Here is a 13,565-nt window from a genome sequence, read left to right as displayed (position 1 = left end):
AGATGTCAATGTGTTAAGGTCATTAACCAAACTAGTTGAGCATACACGCAGAATATCATTCTGAAAAAGCAGATGGAATTGGTTGGAGTTAACTTGGTTGGGCAGTTATGAAAAGCAAAAGGTATGGTTACATTTTTATTATGGGAGACCTAGTTTCTAAATTCATAAAGTTATAACATATATTAATAACATACTCTGCTTTTATTCCATTTATCTTGCTTTCAGTACTGTTGCATGCAGATTATTCCAGCTCTGTTAAGCATGATTCTTTTTCTTGTCATCACTCAGCTGTTTTATGACTCCTGCAAACCTGAAGTTACCTGTCACCCACACTTCTTGGAAGCTATTTTCCCATCCTTGTGCATTCCTTATGCTGTGCCTGAAGTATCCATCATCGGTATCCTTGCACATTCTGTACCTAACGTACCAAGCTCCACATCACACATGCAAATTTCCAGTCTCTGACAAATCATCTCAGTAACCTACATCATGTATTTCCAGACATAGACATCCATGTAATAGTTCTATCAGAGACCTGTCTCAAATCAAACTATCCTACAAGTTTGGTAAATTTGCCTGGTTACATATTTCCAAGACATGGCAGATGTAACAGATGAGAGGGTGGAGTAGGGGCATATATACGCTCTGATTTACCACCTACTGTGCTCTACATCTCCAATAATAATGAAGATAAACAAGTGGAATATACAGGGTGATTTAGTTGCCCATACTCATGCATTTTATGCAACCCACAACACCTTCAAATACCACATCAAGATTTTCATATTCTCTCACTAGCTACAAGCAAACTATTAGTTCTACAGAAAACATTGAACAGAACCTTTTTGTGGGAAATCTAATGTAGTTACATTTTCTTCTGGGGAGCATTTTCACTAGTTTTGGAATTATTCAAGAAAAACATACAAAAGTGATCTTCAAATGCATTTTTCTTGAATGATAACCATGGCCTCCAGAGTAAACTCATCCCAGAACAAAATTTAACTACATTCAATTTCCTACAAATAGGCGAATTTTCTGTAGGACTAATAGTTTGTGCATAGCAAGTGAGAGAGTATGAAAGTCTTGCACACAGTTTGTGAAGGCACTGCAGGTTGCATAAAACCTATCAGTAGAGGTAGCTGAATCATCCTGTATGTTCATAGAGATCAAATCCCTTAACAGGAAGTGCTTAATATGTGTCTTCTACAAAACTCCTAAAGTAGGAGGTCTTGTCTGCTTCAAAAGTGCTCTCTCAAGTCTCAAATCAACATATGAGCATATAATTATAGCTGGTGGCGCTAACTAAAATTTTCTGTACAAAAGTCTGCCCAGTGTAAAATTTAAGCAGATGCTCTCTTCTTCAAATGTAATCCTATTTCAGCTCATGCTTGCCCACCATATGACAAGTAGTCACACTCCCATAGATATATTTTCAATGAAATCCCCAACTAGACTACTTCATACCTCTTTAATATCTGCAACTGGCACATCTGTCCAAGATGTAATTTTCATGACATACTCCCTGGAATGTTCCAGAAAGAAGCCACAACTGACTACATACTGAGACTTCAAATTTACCTGATTTTGCAACTGAGGTGAAAGAAATAGTTAGGGGGGATGACATCTGTTCACTTCTTGAGTATAAACAAAAAACTTACTAACAATCTTATTCAACTGTATGACAAATATGCTCCCCTAAAGACCAGAATAGTAAGAAGGAAACCTGCACCCTGGCTAACAGATGAACTAAAACAGCTCATGAGCCTCAGAGATGATACACATCAGGCATTTAAACTGTGCCCTACACCTGAAAATCATATTTCTTACAAGTAGAAGTGGAACAGAGTCAGTCAAGCTCTGAGAAATGCTAAACTCAGGCATGCCCATACATTAACTAACAACAGGCAAAGACTAGTTGTCCCATGGGAAAATCTGCATGATCTTGATACAGACAAAGTAAAAACTGTAGCTGATCCCACTGTCCCAGCTGAAGAACTGAACCAGTACCTTACTTACAATTACAGCTGAACCACAAATGATACAGAGACTCATTGATTACCTCGTGTTGGTAAAAAGCTGCAGCCACAAAAAATTCTATCTAAAGCATGTTACATGCAGTACCATCAAAAAAACCATAATGTACACTCCTGGAAATGGAAAAAAGAACACATTGACACCGGTGTGTCAGACCCACCATACTTGCTCCGGGCACTGCGAGAGGGCTGTACAAGCAATGATCACACGCACGGCACAGCGGACACACCAGGAACCGCGGTGTTGGCCGTCGAATGGCGCTAACTGCGCAGCATTTGTGCACCGCTGCCGTCAGTGTCAGCCAGTTTGCCGTGGCATACGGAGCTCCATCGCAGTCTTTAACACTGGTAGCATGCCGCGACAGCGTGGACGTGAACCGTATGTGCAGTTGACGGACTTTGAGCGAGGGCGTATAGTGGGCATGCGGGAGGCCGGGTGGACGTACCGCCGAATTGCTCAACACGTGGGGCGTGAGGTCTCCACAGTACATCGATGTTGTCGCCAGTGGTCGGCGGAAGGTGCACGTGCCCGTCGACCTGGGACCAGACCGCAGCAACGCACAGATGCACGCCAAGACCGTAGGATCCTACGCAGTGCCGTAGGGGACCGCACCGCCACTTCCCAGCAAATTAGGGACACTGTTGCTCCTGGGGTATCGGCGAGGACCATTCGCAACCGTCTCCATGAAGCTGGGCTACGGTCCCGCACACCGTTAGGCCGTCTTCCGCTCACGCCCCAACATCGTACAGCCCGCCTCCAGTGGTGTCGCGACAGGCGTGAATGGAGGGACGAATGGAGACGTGTCGTCTTCAGCGATGAGAGTCGCTTCTGCCTTGGTGCCAATGATGGTCGTATGCGTGTTTGGCGCCGTGCAGGTGAGCGCCACAATCAGGACTGCATACGACCGAGGCACACAGGGCCAACACCCGGCATCATGGTGTGGGGAGCGATCTCCTACACTGGCCGTACACCACTGGTGATCGTCGAGGGGACACTGAATAGTGCACGGTACATCCAAACCGTCATCGAACCCATCGTTCTACCATTCCTAGACCGGCAAGGGAACTTGCTGTTCCAACAGGGCAATGCACGTCCGCATGTATCCCGTGCCACCCAACGTGCTCTAGAAGGTGTAAGTCAACTACGCTGGCCAGCAAGATCTCCGGATCTGTCCCCCATTGAGCATGTTTGGGACTGGATGAAGCTTCGTCTCACGTGGTCTGCACGTCCAGCACGAACGCTGGTCCAACTGAGGCGCCAGGTGGAAATGGCATGGCAAGCCGTTCCACAGGACTACATCCAGCATCTCTACGATCGTTTCCATGGGAGAATAGCAGCCTGCATTGCTGCGAAAGGTGGATATACACTGTACTAGTGCCGACATTGTGCATGCTCTGTTGCCTGTGTCTATGTGCCTGTGGTTCTGTCAGTGTGATCATGTGATGTATCTGACCCCAGGAATGTGTCAATAAAGTTTCCCCTTCCTGGGACAATGAATTCACGGTGTTCTTATTTCAATTTCCAGGAGTGTATATCAGATCAGCATCTACTGGACATGATGGCATCACAGTCCAAATGATGAAGCTTATTATTGACTCACTACTGCCCACTATAACAGATATCTTCAACCACTCCTTAAGCACAAGTGTTTTCCGTGAAGCCTCGAACCAGGGACTAGTTAAGCCACTACCTAAGGAGGACATCGCTACAGTGCTGTCTGATTACTGATTTATTTGCATTCTTCCTGCACTGTCCAAGACTTAATTTTTTTTATATTTTTATTTTATTTATTTATGAATTTGGCCAGCTGTGGATAGCATACAACTTAAGACTTATGGTGTTTCTTTGTCTTCCATTCTTCCCAGCATTTCTTCATTTTCTTGCCAACTGCTCATCTGTGCTCATCTGTCCACACTCTCTTGGGTTGAGGCTCATCTTCTTCATAGGTTGCGTTTTCTATCAGTAGCCTGAAGTGTTTCCTGTCACATATTATTTCTTCTGTAACACCTATTTTGTTGGCATCTTTCTTTACTGCTTCTATCCATCCTACAGTTTTTTTCAGCTTACTAACATAATTAAAAATTTTCTTTGTAATTCGTATTTCTTCCATTCTTTTTAAATATCCATAAAATTTTAGCCATCTCTTTCTCATTGTATCTGTGATCTTTTCTGTATTTTTGTATAAGTCTTCATTTCTCGATTTAATCCACCTATTTTCCTTGTTTTTCTCAGGACCTAGAATTTTTCTTAGTATTTTTCTCTCTCTTTTTTCTAGTACACTTAATTTGCCTTTCTTATTCAATGTTAGGCACTCTGATCCATACGTTGCTTGTGTCCTAATAACTGAATTATAATGTTTAATCTTCGATTTTATGGATATTGATTTCTTATTGTAGTAGTTTTGTGTTCATTTATATGCAAATTCTAACTTTTTTATTCTTTCTTTATTTGTTGTGTTATCCAGTCCATTGGCTTGGATCCACTCCCCCAGGTATTTGAATCTGTCAACTCTTTTAATTTTTCCATACGTTGTTTTCTTAAATTTTCTGTATTATGTTTGTGTTCTATATAATTGGTTTTTTTCATAGGATATTTTTAGCCCAGTCTCTTCAGCAATCTCGTGTAACAGATCAAGCATAGCTGTTGTGTCTGTTCGGTTTTCAGTTATCAATGCCATATCATCTGCAAATGCTAAACATTTCACTTCAAATTTGTTCTTTCCTTGGCCCATGCTTATACCCTTTGTGCCTCTGTTTTTAATGTGCTTTCCCATGTATTTACTATTTTATCTAAAACTAAGTTAAAGAAAATTGAGGACAGTCCGTCTCCTTGTTGAACTCCTGTTTTGATTTTGAATGGTTCAGAAATTTCACCTTGAAACTTAATTCTTGATGTTGTATCTGTGAGTGTTTGTTCAACATGTCTTCCAGTGTTTTGATCTATCCCTGATTCCTAAAGTACCTGGAATAGTGTTTGTCTGTCAACTGAAATCTACAAAAGTAACTACTGTATTTTTGTTTTTTATAGCTCTCACTCTCAAAATTGTTTTTAAATTAAGAATCTGTTCTGCACATGATCTACCTTTTCTAAATCCTGCTTGATAATCTCCTATATTAGGTCCTGCTAGCCACACGACATTTCCATTTCCAATTCACCTGACTGCAGATTAGGCCCATCTGTTTTATATACCGACCCCCAAATTCCTATTCACATTAAAATACAGACCACTACTTTCATAAATATGCCTGAACCACAGCATGGATCAGTCGCTCATGGGCCTCTCTATCTATCTACACTTCCTATCTTCTCATAAAGCAAGTGCACTTCACCTTATAATCTAAATTAATTGCACAGTCCCTATTCTTGCATATTTTCATACATCAACAGAAAGAGGTTCCTTTACATAATGATTGACTGTATCTGGTGGTTAATACATAAATCTCCTCAGTTTCCAACCTCTACATTTGGTTCAACTATATCTGACTTCCCATAATAAAGCAAATCTAAATATTTATGATATTCTTTATAAAAATTCTGATATCAGTCTTATAGCTACATATAAAAGCTTTAATTTTATCTACAATAGGTTAGTCTTCATATTAACCTGAACTTTGTTTTTTCTTATGTATCTTCATAGCAGTTAGAAAGTGTTCAAATTATTGACAAATTCCACTTTGTGTAAATAAGGAAGGATTTTCCTTTTTTTCACCCTTTTAAATATCCAGCCAATTATATATTGACTACTGTGGCTGTTCTTGTGTTTGAGATAATTTTATGTTGTTCCCTTAATTAGACTATATTCCATTAAGACATTTACATTAAAAGAAGTATTGTATTAATTTTTGTTATTCCTGTTTTTTCATACTTATTCAATATTCTATTGAATCAATATAACTTAATTTTAGTGTCTGAACTTTAATTTTCCGTATGGTGCACTTTCTCCCCAAAGAAAACCATATTTTTTATTAATTTTCACCCAACTGCTGTTAAACACTTGAAACATAATTTTGTCAGACTCCTTCGATTGTTGTTAGCTCATCACGCCCATTGTAACCAGTGCGCTCTGCACATGGGGATCTCCTCCCAAGAATCTTTGATGCACCTAACACAATTAATGCAAAATAAATAAATGCAAAATGCAATTAATGCAAAATGATGGACACTCCAGTTTGGAATATCAACAATGTAAGGAAAAGATAGATTGCTATTCACCATAAAGATGTCATGTTGAGTTGCAGATGAGGACAACAAAAAGAGACATGTTAGCTCTTCACTGAAACCTTTTTCAGCAAAGGAAATACACACAAACATTCATAAACAAGCAAGCACACCTCACACACATATGACCGCCATCTCTGGCAGCTCAGACTGGAATGCTTTTGTCACATAGAAAGAAATCAGCAATCTGGAGTCGGCTGGGAAGGGATAGCAGGGAATTGGTGGGGAAAGAGAAGTGCACTGTCTGGCGGAGCGTGTAGGGGGTAGATTGCTGACAGGTGTAGTGTTGGGAGGCTGTGTGGCAGGGAGGTGGGGAGAGGTGGGGGGAAACAGTGAGCGACAAAGCAGAGGAGCAAGGAAGGGGGAAGACAAGTGGGTGTGTTGGCAGAGGGCAACACACAAAGAGTGTGAGAAACAAGAATAGGGAGTAGATGATAGGGCAGAGGATGTGAAAACTGTTGGGCAGAGGGTTTGGGGACAGTAGGTTACTGTAAGTTGAGGCTGGAATAATTTTGGGAGTGGAGAATTTGTTGTAAGTACAACTCCCACCTGCACATTTCAGAAAAGTCGGTGGTGGAATGAAGGACCCAGATGGCTCAGGAAGTGAAGCAGCCATTGAAATCAAGCATGTTGCATTTGGCTGTATGTTGTGCCACTGGGAGGAGCTACTTTGCTCTCAGCCATAGTTTGGCAGTGGCTGTTCATTCTGGTGGGCAACTGGTGGGTGTTTATATCAATATAAAAAGCTAAGCAATGCTTGCAGCAAATCTGGTATATGACACAGCTGCTTTCACAGGTGGCTCAGTCTCTGATGGATTAGGATAAGCCTGTGACAAGAATGGAATAGGAAGTGATGTGTGGGTGGATTGGACAGGTCTTGCACCTGTGTCTTCCATAGGGATATGATCCCTGTGGCAAGAAGTTGGGATCAGTAGTGGCATAGGGATGGACTAGGATGTTGTGGAGGTTGGGTGGGCAATGAAACGCCACTTTAGGAGGGGTAGGGAGGATCTTGGGTAGGACATCCCTCATTTCAGGGGATGATGTCAGGTAATCAAAGCCTTGAGAAATGATGTGGTTCAGCTGTTCCAGTCCAGGGTGGTATTGTGTGGTGCTAGCATTTCAGTGGAGATGTCTCAGCAAGCTGCAGTTATACGTTGTTGTATATCATTGGGTGTAATTGGTATATCATTGTAGACAGCATCTTTCAGCATTCCCCACAGAAAAATGTCTACAGGCGTCACATCCAGAGAATGGGCTGGCCAAGGTACAAGTCCTCTGCATTGAATCCAATGATTTAGAAACAATTCATGAAGACATGCTGTAGTACTTCGTGCACTATGGGCTGCACAGCCATCGTGTTGGTACCACAGTTTCCTCCTTGTTTGAAGAGGAACATTTTCTAGCATCTATCAAAGATGGTACTTGTGCACATTCAGTGTTCTGCCTATGAAAAATGGGCCTATGAGCTGATGGTTCACTATCCCACACTATACATTTGCAATACATGGACACTGATGTTCCAGCTCATGAAGCCAACAGGGATTCTCAACAGACCAATAGTGCATGTTTCAGTGGTTTATCTGGTCATGAATGGTGAATGTGGCTTCATCACTAAACAACATACATGATACATCTGGAGTATCCTGTCTTAATGTCCATGTACAGAAGTTAACACAATTCATAATCATTTCCATCCAGCTCTTGATGGAGAGAGATGTGATAGGGATAGAACCTATGTTGATGGAGTATGCATAGGACACTTGCCTGACTCATGCCACTACCGCATGTGATTTCATGGGAGATTTGTGTGGATCAACTGCAACAGCAGCAAGAACTTCAATTTCTTCCTCTTCTGTAATCACTTATTTCTTTCTTTTATGTTATCTATGTGCTATAATACCACTTTCATGTAATAGCTTGAAGAGTTTGATAAATAATTGCTGAAATGGTTGACATGTACTGGGATATCTTGCTGCATGAACTGTACAAGAACAAACTGCATTCTTCCTACATCTCTATACACCGTAGGTATGTCAGCTTTTTCTGCATTTGTAAATCCCATCATCCACTCACAACCTCCTGCTTGGGCTATCATGCACTAACTGACTGGCAAGTCACAGTGTAGTCAAGGAACACACAAGCACACTGTAAGCGAACATAACATCATACCTAGCAACTACGCAGTTTGAATGGTACAAACAAGTGTCAATGTGGAAACTTTTCAAAATACGATATCTTGTAAAAGACTTGTACTAGAATCCTGTAACAAATACATTTTAAATTTACCCTGTTAGTAAGCATTGTTCCATTTAAAAAAGTGTATGTTTGCATAAAAAATAGACACAATTTCTAAGTAGTATTACAAACTGTTTATTGGCTAACAATATGAGCCATTGATTACCAATACACTCTGTGAAAACTGCAAATCAAAAGTGCTTTCCATTTCCACAATATCTGCAGCTTAAGCTTTAGGTGATTCACCATATATATTCTCCTATAACTTCTAGTTTATCAGAAAAGACTACTTCATAAGTCCATAGACTATTATATAATTCTTATCTTTTGTTGCTCTGTTAATAGAGTAAACTTGTATGCTTTATTATATATGTATAAGGATCTACAATTATCCTTGACTAACATTTTGGCACTAGCTACTAAACATAAATTACTTAGTGGTACACTTTCATGTTCATTGTTGAATCCATCTTAAATGGTACTCACAAAGGATAATCATGGTAACTCACATTTTAGTGATGCTGTACTGAAATTGAAACTCACTTTATATTTTAGTAACCAGTCTACACCCAGCAGCACTTGAAGATTAATATTTGTTAGTACTCTTAATGTCTGTGTAAAGCAAAATGTTCCTATTTTTATGGATGCTCCGGTCTCTTGTTTAATTGAATTACCTTGAGCAAGATAGCAAACAGTTCTTTCTTTTTATATGTATGTATTAATTCCCTCAATATCAATGAAGTTTTGTTACCTGAATCGATGTAAAGATCTACTTCCTTATTAAATATTACTCCAATTACTACTGGTTTTGGTTGTGTACTTGTACTCTCTATTTCTTTCTCCTCCTCCAGTAACCAGCCTTTAGCCAGCTCTCTGCAAGTGTAAGCAAATAAAGTTCTCATATATGGGCCAGGTATTGATCTGTCACATCCTGGAATTAGGCCTGTGATCCAGGATGCTCTTTGTTTTCTATTAACATTACAGGATAATTACTCTGTATTATATCCTTACTAGGTTCTGTCATATCCATATTGTTCAAATTACTGTTCATAGTATTATGATTGTTTGGCTCAAATGCTTGTGAATATATTTTATTTATAGCATTTTCTCCTGGCCTATAACCCTTGCTAAACACATGACAAAAATTTGTCTCTTGTTTCTTTGTGAAAGGATTAGAATACTGTTTGTTATTCTTGTTGCTGTTTACATGAATTGTATCTTGGAAACTTTAATTTATTTCCTTGTTTAAAGTATCTATATCCTCTATGAAAGTGAATAAATCGTTTACATTTTTCCACCCTCTATACCATGTTTCCTGTCTCAAATTGTGAGGAAGCCTGCGTATTAATACCTATACTAAATGTTCCTCATCTAATTGATTGTCTAATTATTTCACTCTAGTGAGGTACCATACTACATACTTTTTATAGGTGCTCCAAGAACTACTGTAATGTTTAGGTTCAGCAGTTTGAGTGGCAATTTTTCCCGTGTGGTGGAAGACCAATATTATCTTTTGAAATTCTTGAAAATCTTGCCAAGATTTGAAATCTTTGGAAGGGTCATTATTCTATACCACTGCATCTCCTACCAAATAACCTAATGCAAAATCTACTTTCTTTAAATCATCCCATCTACTTCATAGTGAAAGAGAAAACACCTGTAAGAAGTCTATTAGATGCACCTCCCCATCTTATTTGGGAACCCGTTTTGACAAATGAAGCCATTTCATATTTGCCATCCCTCAAAAAGTTCTTTAGAAACCCCAATATTAGCAGTAGGTTGTTTACTCCCTATTGGGTTTTTTTGTTTCTCCCAGAAGTCCCATATTTTCTGAAATTCCTGCTGGTGGTCAACCATACTTCTCACAGAAGTTATTTTACTACTTGATAATTTGCCAGTACCATGTACGTTTTGTTCCACCAGTGCCTGCAGTCTGTCTTCCTAACTAGTTAGGATAGATTCTTGACTTAGGACCTGTTCTTGCTTTAATGTTTCTACTCTTCCCTTCATATTCATGATTTCACTGTGTGCTACATGAAAATTATTATTTACATCTGTAAAATTCACTTGAAACTCATTATATACTAATTCATATACCTCAGATGGCTTATTGTCTGTTAGTTTCCCAACTTTATTTTCAGGATCTGCTATTTTACTATCCTTTGTTGTAACTCTAGCCATGAATTCCTCTCTAATGGTTTCTTCTAATCTTTTACTAATGGTACCCTCCTTTACTGTAAACTTTCGAACATGCTCAATGAACCAAGCACTGCATGCTCAACAAGCAGCACTTGGGCCCATAGTTTGCAACATTTGCAAAGCTCTACAAAGTGTATTTAGAGTTTTACACCAGCCACAAGGGTCCACTTGGTATTTTCAAGTTCATTTTTAGTAATAGATTGTTAACAATAATAAATAATGGGATGAAAAATTTATACTGAACAGTTTTTAAGTTCACATATGGGTATACTGAAACAATGATTGCAGCTGCACAGATAGCTACCAACCAAAGGTTGAGCTTTCTAGCCTTTGTTTGCAAGGAATAGCTCAGAAACCTGATTTTGAAATGTATTACTCAAGGAAGGAAATTCTTGAAGTATCTATTTTGTGAAAAGTATTGTGTATATGTTCACTCATATTTTCATAGTACACATTCCTGCTGCCAAAAGCTTTGAATTTTTGACAACTTACAATCACAACAATGACTTGACTTGAGAAAAGTGCACCAAAACATGTCAGAGTATGCCATGCTGCAAGAAAGTGCCATGAGGCATGGGAATTATTACATAGGCAGGAAAAGATAGTGGCACAAGGAACAGCCCAGTCAAGAGTTTAAGAGATTCTTTCTATTATTCTCTTTAATACCATCCTTTACCTTTCAGTATAATACTCCATACACTTTCTAAATGTCACAGGTACATCAGATGCTATATACACATCAGTCACCTATGCCTTGTTGGCATATGTTGTGATATGCATAAAAGGTTAATAATACAATATAATGAATTCCTTTAAAATAGTCCATACTATTACTTAAACACCACTGCTGAAACAATTCTTGCAGGTTTCACAAATCGTTAGTCATTGAACAGAGTGGTTTAATACATCTCACTGGGTGATGCATACTGCTCTCAGGTGAGAGTCAATGGCGAAATGCAGATGCAGATGAATGTGTGGTGTGGCATGTCATGTAGTTTTACTCAGCTGCTCCTGCTGCAACAGCCACTGTCTCAGTGATGAGATAACATGCAGCACCGTAGACAATGTCTGCATGATGAGCGCCACTGCGTAGACCATCGGCTACAATAACATTGGCTATTTTTGTTGCTAACCACACCTTTTGCGTTGTAATATATGTCATTCATTCCAATTAGATATGAAACATGCCTGACATCATAATAAGTGACTAGCTGTACCATACCCCTGCAATATTGAAATCTTTTGATTAATTTTCTTCAAATGTCCTGTTTTGATGAAGATTAACTTTTCTTCATTAAGATGTTGAAATTGTGCCACACTGTAACCTACATATGTTAGATGTTCTGTTGTTGATTTTTAGTTGCTCCTGGCAATGATCTATTTCTTCATAATATTTTGACAAATCTTCTCCAAAATCATCATGTTTTCTTCCTTAAATCTTTGTTTTTCAGTGTCATGTGTCTGACTCACTCTTCAGTCACCACATATGATGTAATGTACTTTATATAGATATGTGTGATATGTCGCAGTAACATTGGATCTCTCACTCTCTCAATGAATGTTACCTTTAATAAATGCTGCAAATACACAGTCACTTTGCTTCATTGTTCTTGTGGTCTGGCTAATCTGTCCCACAGCTGTGCATAAACTTCTTCTCCTTATAGACTTTGTTTCCTGACAGGGTGGCACTGCAAGGAAGTAGTCACTGTTCTGAGCTGCTAAAAACTCTTCTGTATTTTAACTCTTCAACTCAGTAATAGACAGGTTGTAAATCAAGTAGCTCCCAAAAAGCTCGATAAATTAATGCCAACATAACATATACATCATCTGAAATCATACATCAAAAATACACTCCTGGAAATTGAAATAAGAACACCGTGAATTCATTGTCCCAGGAAGGGGAAACTTTATTGACACATTCCTGGGGTCAGATACATCACATGATCACACTGACAGAACCACAGGCACATAGACACAGGCAACAGAGCATGCACAATGTCGGCACTAGTACAGTGTATATCCACCTTTCGCAGCAATGCAGGCTGCTATTCTCCCATGGAGACGATCATAGAGATGCTGGATGTAGTCCTGTGGAACGGCTTGCCATGCCATTTCCACCTGGCGCCTCAGTTGGACCAGCGTTCGTGCTGGACGTGCAGACCGCGTGAGATGACACTTCATCCAGTCCCAAACATGCTCAATGGGGGACAGATCCGGAGATCTTGCTGGCCAGGGTAGTTGACTTACACCTTCTAGAGCACGTTGGGTGGCACGGGATACATGCGGACATGCATTGTCCTGTTGGAACAGCAAGTTCCCTTGCTGGTCTAGGAATGGTAGAACGATGGGTTCGATGACGGTTTGGATGTACCGTGCACTATTCAGTGTCCCCCCGACGATCACCAGTGGTGTACAGCCAGTGTAGGAGATCGCTCCCCACACCATGATGCCGGGTGTTGGCCCTGTGTGCCTCGGTCGTATGCAGTCCTGATTGTGGCGCTCATCTGCACGGTGCCAAACACGCATACAACCATCATTGGCACCAAGGCAGAAGCGACTCTCATCGCTGAAGACGACACGTCTCCATTCGTCCCTCCATTCACGCCTGCTGCGACACCTCTGGAGGCGGGCTGCACGATGTTGGGGCGTGAGCGGAAGACGGCCTAACGGTGTGTGGGACCGTAGCCCAGCTTCATGAAGACGGTTGCGAATGGTCCTCGCCGATACCCCAGGAGCAACAGTGTCCCTAATTTGCTGGGAAGTGGCGGTGTGGTCCCCTACAGCACTGCGTAGGATCCTACGGTCTTGGGGTGCATCCGTGCGTCGCTGCGGTCCGGTCCCAGGTCGACGGGCACGTGCATCGATGTACTGTGGAG

The sequence above is a fragment of the Schistocerca cancellata genome, chromosome 4 (genome assembly GCF_023864275.1).
Source record: "Schistocerca cancellata isolate TAMUIC-IGC-003103 chromosome 4, iqSchCanc2.1, whole genome shotgun sequence".
NCBI classification, from domain to species: domain Eukaryota; kingdom Metazoa; phylum Arthropoda; class Insecta; order Orthoptera; family Acrididae; genus Schistocerca; species Schistocerca cancellata.
The sequence above is the reverse complement of the archived record's forward strand: the minus strand, read 5'-3'. Positions refer to the sequence as shown.